The sequence below is a fragment of the Peromyscus maniculatus genome, chromosome X (genome assembly GCF_049852395.1).
Source record: "Peromyscus maniculatus bairdii isolate BWxNUB_F1_BW_parent chromosome X, HU_Pman_BW_mat_3.1, whole genome shotgun sequence".
Classification (NCBI taxonomy): Eukaryota; Metazoa; Chordata; class Mammalia; order Rodentia; family Cricetidae; genus Peromyscus; species Peromyscus maniculatus.
In genome coordinates, this window is record NC_134875.1 from 35,780,663 (window position 1) to 35,794,335 (window position 13,673).

The 13,673-nt window shown below is 45.4% G+C and overlaps 1 long non-coding RNA gene across 1 annotated transcript; it reads right to left on the reverse strand.

Annotated features, from left to right (window-relative positions):
- Positions 1–7,128: 7,128 nt before the first annotated feature.
- On the reverse strand, positions 7,129–13,543 carry LOC107401761 (uncharacterized). Its single transcript, XR_001578683.3, has 2 exons — positions 13,495–13,543; positions 7,129–7,368 (listed from the first exon to the last, which is right to left on the reverse strand). It is a non-coding gene; the product is annotated as an uncharacterized LOC107401761 (long non-coding RNA).
- Positions 13,544–13,673: the final 130 nt, after the last annotated feature.

Here is a 13,673-nt window from a genome sequence, read left to right on the forward strand (position 1 = left end):
CACATAACCTTCAACCGACAGTTTGTCCTGCCTACAAGTGTAGCATGAATCTTAACAGTTCTTATTCACAAAAACAACCCTGGAGCCAGGTATTGGGGTGAATGCTGGAAGATTAGAGAAGCAGAACAAGCCAATTCCTCAGGTGATCCTGTTTCCTCAGACTGGATGCCTCTCAGCTGAACTGTGCTGCTCAAAAGCCTTATATACCTTTCTGCTTTCTGCCATCACTTCCTGGGATTAAAGGAGTGAGTCACTTTGCCTGGCTGTTTCCAGTGTGGTTTTAAACTCACAGAGATGCAGACAATCTCTGCCTCTGGAATGCTAGGATTAAAGGCATGTATTACCACTGCCTAACCTCTATGTTTAATATTGTGGCTGTTCTGTTCTCTGACCCCAGATAAGTTTATTAGGGTGCACAATATTTTGGGGGAACACAATACCACCACATACAAGAAAAGCTGGAGTAAAAGTGGTGCAGAAATTGTGGAAGTGTTGCTAGAGTTTTCCGCCTTGCCCAGAGTCAGGACAAATCTTTGTCACCCGCCAGTCCCACAGCCGCTCAGACCCAAGTAAACACAGAGACTTATATTGCTTACAAACTGTATGGCCGTGGCAGGCTTCTTGCTAACTGTTCTTTTATCTTAAATTAATCCATTTCCATAAATCTATACATTGCCACGTGGCTGGTGGCTTCCCGGTGACTTCACATGCTGCTGGTCATGGCGGCGGCTGGCAGTCAGTCCTTCTGCCTTCCTGTCCTTTTATTTCTCCTCTCTGTTAGTCCCGCCTATCCTTCCTGCCTAGCCACAGCCGATCAGGTTTTATTTATTGATCAATCAGAACAACTTGACATACAGACCATCCCCCAGCACAGCCAAGTGCAGACCATCTCAGACACCTGCACTCAGGCCCATGGTCCTAATCATCCTCTATGCGGACCTGCTGGGTAATGCCACAAAGAACCCAAGAAGGGCTCCCACAGGACATACAGAACATCCCACAGCAGTGGAAGTGAATATTCAAAGATTGGTCCAGCTTGAGATCTATGCCACAGAGGGATCCCACCACTGACACTGGAGGGCCAGGACCCAGAGGCTGCATAGCCCAGAGACATAGGATAGAATCAAACAATGAAATGATTCCTAATGATATTCTGCTATGCTCATAGATTAGTGCCTAACCCAACTGTCATCAGAGAGGCATCATCTAGCAACTGATGCAAACAGATGCAGAGACTCACAGCCAATCATTAGGCAGAACATGGGGAATCCTGTTGAAGAGAGGGAGGAAGCATTGTAGGAACTAGAGGGGTCAGGGATGTCTAAGACCTACAGAATCAACTAACCTGGGTACATAGGAGCTCACAGAGACTGAACCAACAACCAGGGAACCTGTATGGATCTGATCTAGGTCCTCTGCAAGTATGTTATGGTGGTGTAGTTTGGTGTTCTTGTGGGATTCCAAACAGTGGGAGCAGGGGCTGTCTCTGACTCTTACTGGATTTTGGGACCCTTTTCCTCCTACTTGGTTGTCTCACCCAGCCTCAATATGAGGGGATGTGCTGAGTCTTGCTGCAACCATGTTTGACTGGCAACCCTGGGAGGGCTGCCCTTTTTGGAAGGGAAATGGAAGAGGGGTCGATTGGGAGGAGAGGGCAGGTGGGAAGTAGTAAGCAGGAGGACAGGCAGGAGGGGAAACTGCAGTCAAGATGTAATATTTAATATAAGAGAATAGATTAAAAATATTATACATGGTCATGGTGAATCTCTAAGCAACCCCATACCCACAACATTTGGAGATTCCATCAAGATTTGTTTTGTTGGTCTCCAGGGACTCCCAGCCTAATGGCCACCTGCATTCCCCAGAGTCAACTGTTTTTACCTGACCAGCTTTGGATTCCTGCAGGCTACTAGCCTGACAGCCTAGAGGTAAATCAGAGGGCTCAATGCTTAGGGAAGCTACCAGCAGGTATCCAGCGCCTAGACTTCACAGAGGAGCCTTGAGTTCCTGAGGTCTTCCAGGCCGCTGCCAGGCAAAACATAGATCCAAGAGGCCCAGTGTTTGTGGAAAGTCACTGGTGTATTCCCAGGCTAGGAATCAAGGAATCGGAGAAGACCAGCACTTGAGGGGGAGGGGGAGGTTTTCAACATTAGAATTTTGAAAAAGAGGCATCAAAAAACCTCTGGATTTGTAGGTAAGGATTCTATTGTAGGTTGCATCTGTGAGACTCATGGGAAAAGCTGGACTCAGCATTACATTCCTGAGTCTGAGGGATCCCTGGGACACCGGGGCCCTTGTTTGGGTCTGTGGGGCCCTTGATTGGGTCTGTCAGACCTAGTTCTGGAAGTAGGGAGATGCCACCAAATTGTATGTCTGTTTTATGTTGTATGGATTGTTTGTTATGCTACTCTTGATTTTTAAAAAATGTTGAAATGATGGGACAAAAATCTTGAAGTAACTCCCCCACCCTAAACCATGTCCAATTGATGTGGGTTTTTGCACTTTTGTGGTCTCAGTTCCTTATATGAGTTTCTGTGCTATAGTTAATCTTTCTCAATTACAAGAGGATGAGGAAACCAGACCAAGTAAGCAAGGGAGGGAATGGGGGAACCCATGAGGCTACAATGCCCTATGTAGGAACAACTGAACACTCTGTGCTAATTCTTATCTTAGCTCCCTCCTGCAATAATATCCTTTGTCTATAGCCAGGGCTACAGATCCACTGCCCTTGTGCCACCTAGCTGAGGTGATACAGGCACCCTCCTGGGAGCATGCTGCTCCCGCAGGCACTATGACCCCCAACTCTGGGTGGCCTTGTGTACTTCTGCCTCACTCATCCAAATCCCTGGCCAGTCACTGCCACAATCACCCCACCACCACAGCCATGAGCTTTTGGGATGCATTGTTTTAGTTAAACAGTAGGAAATCCCTGGTCCACACCAGTTCTAGATTGGCTGCTAGGCGCCTGCAGAAGTGAGGCACTTTGGGGAAAACCAGGGCCTACCTGGGGGTGGGGCAGTTGAAGGCCGATCCAGCAATGGAGGACCATCATTGAGGCTACTGTCTTGCCTGCCCTGGATGCTTTGATAACCAGGAATCCCCCTGTTACTGGATTCTGTTTTATAGGGATTTGGGTATCTTTTAGATATGGATAATACTGAAATATTGTTTTATGTTGTTCTGCTTTATTAAAAAGCTGGCTCTGGAGTTGGATTATGGCTCTCCTTTCTCTAGACCCAAGCATGTGTCTAAAACCAAACAACCTTTCCTCTCTGTCCCGAGTCAGATGAGACACCTGGTTTTATGACGGGGAAAGAGAGCAAAGCAAAACAGACAAAAAATTAGACTAATGACTTCATTGAACTCTCTAAGACTTTTGCTAAAATATAAACTTTATCTCAATAATACCTTAATAATACCTTCACCTTAATAGTTTGTAAAACTATTAAGTTCATTTTCTGTATTTTAAGATTTGTAAGTTTATAGAGTGTGGTTAAAGATCTATAAAATCTACAACAAAAGTTTAACTTAAAAATTTATGACAAAAGTCTTAATAATTAAAAATATGTGTGTGAGTATCCTTAATTTACTACAATATATTCAGCTCTTTTTTAAAAAAGGATTTAAAAAAGTAACAGCCATGTCATTTCACCATCATCTTGGTCAAGATGTCTTCTAACAATAGACTTAAAGATGCTTTTTATTATGCTAAAAAATCTCTGTCTTTTATATATAAAATTTCAGCCCTCTGGGAAAAGATGTTCATATTTTTGATTTTGTATCTTTTGGGTCATCAAGCTTCTACTATGACTCAAAGGCCTTTGAGTCTATTGCCTTTTTTACATTATGGATTTCTGTACTTATTAGAAACAACGTTAATAGTAATGTATCTAAAATTTTATCTGTTGTAAATTTTAAAAATCCATATAAGCTATAAAAAGACACAACTTGGATCCATATGTCACACATCAACTGGACTCCAGATAGGTACTCTTGTCAATCAATAGCCTAAGCTTCCCTACCTACTGTTTCTTCCTTAGGGGAAAGTTCTAAATCTAAGATTCTCCTTTAAGTTCCTAAACTTTAACTTCTGTTCCCAGTCTACAGCTGTACCACCAGATTTCCACTCAGCTGACAGAGATCAGGTGTCAGCTGCAGAAAACAAACTGCTTCAAAGGCCATGAGCCCTGGACTTGCTGAAAGCTTATGTGAACCAGTTCAGCCAATGTGATTTCTCCCTGTCTCCACAGCAAACCAGATGCTTCTGATGAATGCTGTCCACTTCCTGAATGCCTAACATTGGCCTTTGATTTGCATTCCAGCCTTCAGGGGTCCTAACAAGAACATCTTAATCTCAGCTGAGAAGCAGTTGCAGAAGAGAATCCCTCACCCTTTATCCTCAACCAAAGGCTGGAATATTTGTCTAAAAGGAAACTGGTTTCCCTCTACCAAAAGGCTTTAGAAATAACAGGTATCCATCACAGAGTCAGATATTTGACTCATTATACAACTCAATGGGGGAAAGGTAATGATTATCATTACATTTAAAGTTTAGAATTACTATGCTTGAGAGACCAAAAAGCAAAAAAACCCCTCAAACATGCAAGCCCCTAGCTTGTACAAGCTGTGCCCTAGCAGCTCATCCTCCCCCGGTTTTTCCAAGGCATTGAAGACTGTTCTTAAATTGACTGATCCTGTAAAATCTGCTGTTCTAGAAAGACAATAGCTCATAGGACTAAATACTATTTCTGTTTTTGTAATCAAACTAGCTTACTCTGCTCAATGACCAGGACAACTACAAGACATATGTTAAAATTAGAACATGCTTACGTGTAGACAGAATACATGTAATCTTGTGGTTTTGATTTTATAAGCCTTGGATTAATATGACCAGGGGCTGCAACTTGGGAGCGATCTCAGTTGCAGTCTTGGTGTCATGAGCATCTGGCACCAGTATTTATTTAATAAAGCCTCTTCTTATTAAAATTTATTCATGGTCACAGTGAATCTCTGAGTGACCCTAGACCCACGACATTTTGTTCAATTCTAACATGTTAGTTTTTGTTTCACTTATTACATTATAATTTATTTATTTATTTATTGTGGGGTTTTCAAGACAGGATTTCTCTGTAGCTTTGGCTGTCCTGGTATTCATACTGTAGACCAGGCTGGCCTCGAACTCACAAAGATCCGTCTGGGTCTGCCTACCACGTGCTGGGATTAAAGGTGTGTACCACAACAGCTTGGCTATAGTTTATTTTATCATTACCCCTTAGAAGCCTATATATTTTCATACACACACATACACACACACACACACACACACACACACACACACACAATTTATTGATTCTTTGGGAATTTCACATCGGAACCCTAATTCTGCTCATTTCCCAGTCCCTCTATATCCTCCCTTCAACCTTGCAGAGTCCCTCCCCAAAAGAAAATTAAACAAAAAGCCAAACTAAACCAACCAAACAAACAAACAAAAAAGCCCACATCTCTCCACTGTCTTTCCTGCCTCTTCAACATCTCTTCATTCATTTGAGTGGCACTGGGATCCTTGGTGTGTCCTGCAGTGTACCCTTTTGTTCAATCAGCCCCACCCGAAAATGAAAATTGCAATGAGTCATTGGTCTGGTTCAAGGCCCCTGGTTTCTGGTCCACCATCATCACTGGATCCTCACTGAAACTCCTCTCTGATACCCCATGGCGGCCCCTAGTCATGGAGATCTGCAGAACCAGTCCCTTCACATGCTCCAGCAGGTCCTAGATGGGGTAGATGTTAGGGTGGGCCAATCCAAGGACCTGGATATGGACCTGAGTGGTAGGTGAGCTGGTCAGTCCTGGATACTTGAGCTGATACTCAGGTGAGGGGTGGAACCAGCTCTCCGATGCCCAGGGCATCAGGGCCATCTCTCTCATGCCTGTGTTGAGAGGTGGGGCCATCTCTCCTGAGTACAAGGGGCCAGTTCTCCATGCCCGAGTCATTGGGGCCAGCTCACCGGTGAGGGTCAGGGTTAGCCCTCTTGTTGCAGTATCTAGTGAGGGGCAGGGCCAGCTTTGCGAGGGCTAACACAGGGCAGGGCTGAGTCAGCACTGCCCTTGGATTTCATCATGCATGGCCTCTATGGTAACATGGGCGACAGATGTCAACACACACTCCAGTTACAGCAGGACTACAGATCCAGAGGTGGCCCTCCAGACCATCTCGGGCCCAGATGTTACCATGTCCCCTGTGGCAGCTCAGGTCACTGAGATCAGTGTGGCACCACCAGCAGCACGGCTCTCAGACAACAAAATTGTCTGAATTGACTAACCAGACCCTGGGCATCTTCATGGCCCTTGGTGGCAACAGATGCCATGGACATCAACTCAGACCCTGGCTACAGTAGGACCACGGACATAAACATGGCCCTATGTAGTAGTCCAGGCCCAGGTGTCATCACTTCCCTGGGTGACAAGCAGGCCACCCACCTCAGCCAGCTCCTCACCACCTTTGTTTCTTCTGTTCCACCTGTTTCCACAGCACATGAACCATTCTGCCTCTCATTTTCTCCCATTTCTCCAGAATACATTTGTTCATCATAATGGCACCCTCCCCCTGTCAATGTCTTTAGCCAGCCCAGGCCTTGAGGACCCAGGCTGGCCTGTGGGTGGCTTCCACCCACCTGAGCTGTTTTCTAGTGAGAGACAGAAAAGGGGATATATCCAAATGGGAGGGTAAGTGGGGAGGAACTGGGAGGAGTAGGGGGAAGGGTAACCATAATCGGGATATATTATGTGACAGAAAAATCTATTTTCATTAAAAGAAAAAAGAAAGAATTGGTATAACCCCCCCAAATAAAAAGAAATCACCATCAATACTTTCTGTGCCCACCTTCTCCTTAAATTCTCCATTTGCAGGGTTACTACTGAATCCCTTGTTCAAAGGATCAAATGAGCCTGAATCAAGAAGGCTTAAGTGATCCACTGTTTCACAATTACCGTGTACAGGGAATAGTCATCTATGCAAGCAATACTCATGACTTAGAAATGTCACCCCCAAAAAACAGAAGTTGTCATTTTGTTTAAAAGGCATTTCCTGAAGAGTGTACATCTATATACTACAAAACCCCAGAAAGCATATGAAATTAACATGGAAATTCTTGTTTTTATTATTAACATGAGTGCTGAATTTTAGTTAAGCTGTACATTGAGTACATGTGTCACCAAATTTCCCTTTAGCTCCTGAACAAAGATTGCACTCTAGAGATAGTCGTCCCTTTCCCTAAGGAGAAGGACCTTTTCAATAGGAGGAGGTATGCTCTGTAATACTACAGACCTCTCACTCTTCCTCTCTTCAGCTCTCTGATGGACGAACCATGTCTGAAATCAGAGGAGGACAGGATTGGATTTAGCATTGGCTTCCATCCCAGAGCCAAGAGATAAAAACCTCTTTAAGCCACATAACACTGACTTTCTACTCAGCTCACAAAAGCAAATACCAGCTGTGTGTCAACTTCTGTGACAGGCTATGATTTTATCTTTTTCCAGCAGTATAGACACTTCAGTGGTTTCTTTTTTTATTGTATGGAAAGCTTAGATTACAACTTGTTCCTTGATGTTAATTCAATATATGGTAACTGGGTAAAGGAAAATATTCATTCTGACATTTGACCATCAGCTGTAGAATACCCTCCTCACTAGTTATATGTTCCTCTTGTTTGGGCAGAGATTGTAGATCACCAAATGTTAGCACATTTTAAAGGTCTATGGAGGGGAACAGTTTTCTGTTTGTAAAAGTAATCTTCAGTATGAAGTAGTTAATCAACAGAAATAAGAATGGGAGATTTTTAGAAAGAAAATAGCATTCAAGAGTGCCAATGGGATTGTTGGTACTTGAAATTTCAGGAGAGCGAACAGGTGGTAGGCAGAGATGGCCTGGACAATGGTTTGACATCACAGCCTCCAGTGTTTGAGAAAGTTGACAAATTTAACCTAAATGACATACAGGACACTGAAACCTTTGCCATCTCCAGGAGTTCAGCTGAAAGGTTAACTTCCACCCATGGTTAATCTGAACAGTATATTCTTTCATGTTATACAAAGTTCTCCATGATGAGGATGAAGAATAATATCTCTGCTTCAGCTATATTTCCAGAATCCTGTCCAGCACAGAGGGCACACTAGGTCCTGCTGTGTCACCAGGACATCTAAACCACACCTTTCTTCAAAAGGTAAAGAGTAAGATGGTCCACAACAGTATGGGTAAAGTAGTCATAAATCAGTTGTTCCTAAATATTGTCTAGCTACGGAAATACAGTCACAGTTACCTGTGACATGTCACCATCCTCTCAGGCTCCTAGTGAATGAGGGGCCATTGTATTGGGAAGTTCTCAAACTGCACATTTGTGACTCCATGTACTTTCTCTCCCTGCCTATTATGTGGATTTATAATCTAAAGAAGACCAACCAAAGGACCAGAAGCCCTACTACCATCCTGATGCCTCCATGAACTCAAATAAAGCCCCAGTGGCTGACTCATGTGGGCTCACATTAAGTCAGAGTTCCCTGTGTTTGATTCCTAAAGCCTATCTATTACATTTGTAAGAGGAAAGGGGAAATCAGAAATGAGGGTTTTGGAAAGTCACACTGAAGAGTGTCCAAACAGGAGACCATGGGTGTTTTCACTTGTGTCTTGTGTCCACCTTCTCTCTCTAGCTGCAGTGCACCAGTCTCTAGAGCTGCAGTGCATCAACCTCTCTAGAGCAGCAGTGCATCATTTTCTAATGCAAAGCCTCTAGAGCTGCAGTTCATCATCCTCTCTAGAGCTTCAGTGCATCAACCTCTCTAGAGCTACAGTGCATCAGCATTTCTAGAGCTGCAGTGCATCAGCATATCTAGAGCTGCAGTGCACCAACCTCTCTAGAGCTACAGTGCATCAGCCTCTCTAGAGCTGCAGTACACCATTCTATGGAGCTGCAGTGATCAGTCTCTCTAGAGCTACAGTGCACCAGCCTCTCTAGAGCTACAGTGCACCAGCCTCTCTAGAGCTGCAATACATCAACCTCTCTAGAGCTACAGTGCATCAGCATTTCTAGAGCTGCAGTGCATCAGCATTTCCAGAGCTGCAGTGCATCAACCTCTCTAGAGCTGCAGTGCTTCAGCATTTCTAGAGCTGCAGTGCATCAGTCTCTCTAGAGCTGCAGTGCATCAGTCTCTCTACAGCTACAGTGCATCAGCCCCTTGAGCTGCAGTGTATGAGTATCTCTAGAGCTGCAGTGCACCAGCCTCTGGAACTGCAGTGTACCAGCCTCTAGAGATGCAGTGCACCAGCCTCTCTAGAGCTACAGTGCACCAGCATCTCTAGAGCTGCAATGCATCAGCCTCTCTAGAGCTTCAGTGCATCAACCTCTCTAGAGCTGCAGTGCATCAGCATTTCTAGAGCTGCAGTGCATCAGTCTCTCTAGAGCTGCAGTGCACCAGCATTTCTAGAGCTGTAGTGCATCAGTCTCTCTACAGCTACAGTGCATCAGCCCCTAGAGCTGCAGTGTATGAGCCTCTCTTTAGAGATGCAGTGTATCAGCCTCTAGAGCTGCAGTGTATCAGCCTCTAGAACTGCAGTGCACCAGCCTCTAGAGCTGCAGTTCATCATCTTTTCTAGAGCTGCAGTGCATCAACCTCTCTAGAGCTGGATTATACCATTCTATAGAGCTGCAGTGCATCAGTCTCTCTAGAGCTGCAGTGCATCAGTCTCTCTAGAGCTGCAGTGCATCAACCTCTAGTCCTGCAGTGCACCAGGCACTCTAGAGCTACAGTGCATCATCCTTTCTACAGCTGCAGTGCATTATCCTCTCTAGAGCTGCAGTGCATCATTTTCCAGTGCATCAGGCTCTAGAGCTGCAGTGCATCAACCTCTCTAGAGCTACAGTGCATCAGCATTTCTAGAGCTGTAGTGCATCAGTCTCTCTAGGGCTGCAGTGCATCAATCTCTAGTCCTGCAGTGCACCAGCCACTCTAGAGCTACAGTGCATCATCCTCTCTAGAGCTGCAGTGCATCAACCTCTCTAGAGTTGCAGTGCATCCATCAGCATTTCTAGAGCTGCAGTGCATCAGTCTCTCTACAGATACAGTGCATCAGCCCCTAGAGCTGCTGTGTATTGCTGTGGGATGTTCTGTATGTCCTGTGGGAGCCCATTCTCAGGTTCTTTGTGGCGTTACCCAGCAGGTCCGTATAGAGGATGATTAGGACCATGGGCCTGAGTGCAGGTGTTTGAGATGGTCTGCACTTGGCTGTGCTGGGGGATGGTCTGTATGTCAAGTTGCTCTGATTGGTTAATAAATAAAACCTGATCGGCCGTGGCTAGGCAGGATAAAAGGACAGAAAGGCAGAAGGAGACGCTGCAGCTGCTGTCATGACCAGAGACGCTGCAGCCGCCGCAATGGCCAGAGAGGCTGCAGTCGCCGCCGTGACCAGAGACACTGCAGCCGCTGCCATGACCAGCAGCATGTGAAGACGCCAGTAAGCCACCAGCCACATGGCAAGGTATAGATGTATGGAAATGGATCAATTTAAGATAAAAGCACAGTTACCAAGATAAGGACAGTTGGCAGGAAGCCTGCCACGGCCATGCAGTTTGCAAGCAATATAAGTGTCTGTGTTTATTTGGTTGGGTCTGAGCGGCTGTGGGAGTGGCGGGTGACAGAGGTTTGTCCTGACTGTGGGCGAGGCAGGAAAAATCAAGCTACATTTGGCGCCCGAACGTGGGGTTAAAGAAAAAAAGGGCTAAAGAAAAAAAAGGAAAGAAAAAAAAAAGAGGGACTAAAGAAAAAGGACAAATGAACAGGGATAAAGGCCGGTGTTATGAAAAAAAATACTAAAGACAAAGTCCCTTAACCAAGAGGCGCTCCAATAAAGTGTGATCTGAGAAGAATCCTCGCGTGGTGGTAAAGAGGATTCAGAACTCAACACACGGAGCGGTGACGTCGGTAAGTTCTCCAGGAACGGTGACGTCGGTAAATGCCCCACAGTTCCTAATTCTCTCTCTCAAATGAGCGGCAGCCGCCGGTTTGAGTTACTGGCGGGTTCCTGGGGCTTGGAAGAGAGAGGAAAAGGAACATAGACAGTTATATAAAGAAATAGAAAGTTTAAAAAAGCCATGTAAAGATGGATATCACACAGAGAGTTTGGATTATATTGTCTTTGGGATTTTTAACTGCAGAAAAACATTTGATCGTAAAAGATGTTGAGTTAAACCAATATGTATATATTAAAGATATCTTGACTTTAAAATTTGGATATAAGGATGTGTTACTTTGGGAAGGAGACTCTGCTTTTGTCTCTACAGAAATCCAGAGCCTATGGATTTGTTCCAGATTAAGATACATCAGGTTTGACCAGCCAAGACCACCTGAAAGGTCTCCGATGACACCATGGCCCAGATGATCCAACATCCAGAATCGTTTCAAGGCAACTGGCTCAGACGATACGGTCTCACGGACTACTCCATGATCCTAAAATTTTCTTTGCATTCCCATAAGATACAGCGCCCCCCTCCAGCAGGAAGTAGTAAGAGAAGCTACGCCCAAATTCCCAAATATACCAAGCTGGCTTTAAAGATGTGTAAAAGTTAAAACCTTCCTTTTTTTAAAAAAAAAGAAAGGGGAAGTGCTGTGGGATGTTCTGTATGTCCTGTGGGAGCCCATTCTCAGGTTCTTTGTGGCGTTACCCAGCAGGTCCGTATAGAGGATGATTAGGACCATGGGCCTGAGTGCAGGTGTTTGAGATGGTCTGCACTTGGCTGTGCTGGGGGATGGTCTGTATGTCAAGTTGCTCTGATTGGTTAATAAATAAAACCTGATCGGCCGTGGCTAGGCAGGATAAAAGGACAGAAAGGCAGAAGGAGACGCTGCAGCTGCTGTCATGACCAGAGACGCTGCAGCCGCCGCAATGGCCAGAGAGGCTGCAGTCGCCGCCGTGACCAGAGACACTGCAGCCGCTGCCATGACCAGCAGCATGTGAAGACGCCAGTAAGCCACCAGCCACATGGCAAGGTATAGATGTATGGAAATGGATCAATTTAAGATAAAAGCACAGTTACCAAGATAAGGACAGTTGGCAGGAAGCCTGCCACGGCCATGCAGTTTGCAAGCAATATAAGTGTCTGTGTTTATTTGGTTGGGTCTGAGCGGCTGTGGGAGTGGCGGGTGACAGAGGTTTGTCCTGACTGTGGGCAAGGCGGAAAAATCAAGCTACAGTGTATGAGTATCTCTAGAGCTGCAGTGCACCAGCATCTAGAACTGCAGTGCACCAGCCTCTAGAGATGCAGTGCATCAACCTCTCTAGAGCTACAGTGCATCAGCCTCTCTAGAGCTTCAGTGCATCAACCTCTCTAGAGCTGCAGTGCATCAACCTCTCTAGAGCTGCAGTGCATCAACCTCTCTAGAGCTACAGTGCATCAACCTCTCTAGAGCTGCAGTGCATCAACCTCTCTCTCTAGCAAAGGATAACCAGGCTACTATAAACAATTCAAGAGAAGTCAGTTAAAGAGGAAGACCCTAAGACAGACATGCATGGATCACCCCAGGAAGGGAAAATGGTTAAGAGGTCCTGGGTAAACTGGGAAGGGGGTAGAAGGTTGAGGATGGGGGAATGGGACCATGAGGGATCTGGATGGTCAGGTTGGAGGAGGGATGGAAAGGGAGAGCAATGAAAGAGATATCTTGACAGAGAGAGCCATTATGGGGTTAGGGAGAAAACTGGTGCTAGGGAAATCCCCAAGAACCCACAAGGATGACCCCAGCTAAGACTCCTAGCAATGGTTGAGAGGGTGCCTTAATTGGTCTTCTTCTGTAGTCAGATGGGGTCTACCTTAATTGTCGTCATAGAACCTACTTCCAGTGACTGATGGAAGCAGATGCAGAGATCTACAGCCAAGTACATGGCCGAGCTCCTGGAGTTCAGTTGAAGAGAGGGAGGAGGGATTATATGAGCCAGGGGCATCAAGACCATGATGGGAAAAAACCACAGAGACAGCTGACCCGAGTTAGTGGGAGCTCAGAGACTCTGGACTGACAGCTGGGGAGCTTGCATGGGACGAAACTAGGCCCTCTGAATGTGGGTGACAGCTGTGTGGATTGATCTGTTTGTGGGGTCCCTGACAGTGGGACCAGGACTAATCCTGGTTATATGAACTGGCTTTTTAGAGCCCATTCCCTATGGTGGGATGCCTTGGTCAGCCTTGATGCAGGGGGGAGGGGCTTGGTCCTGCCCCAACTGAATGTACCAGGCATTGTTGACTCACAATGGAGGCCTTACCATCTATGAAGAGTAGATGTGGGAGTGGGGTGGGGTAGGGATGAGAGCAGGAGATGGGGAGTGAGGGGGAACTGTGGTTGGTATGTAAAATGAAAAAAAAATCTTGAATAAAAAAAGTGCCTAGTACAAGGCTTCCCAAGACCTGAGGAAGGCTGTAGATTGACTGTTCAATGGCTTTGCTTGGATTTACTGACCTTCACTTTGACTTCAGTAACATTCAAAGCTTGTGCAAGTTCATTCCTGTGGAAAGAAAACCACCAATGTTTAGTGTGCAGTGTTTTACATGAAATGCAGAGTCATATATGATTACTACACTTTTTTAATATTGCTATCCTCCCTCACACCCACATTTAACTTTCATACTCAGAACTAG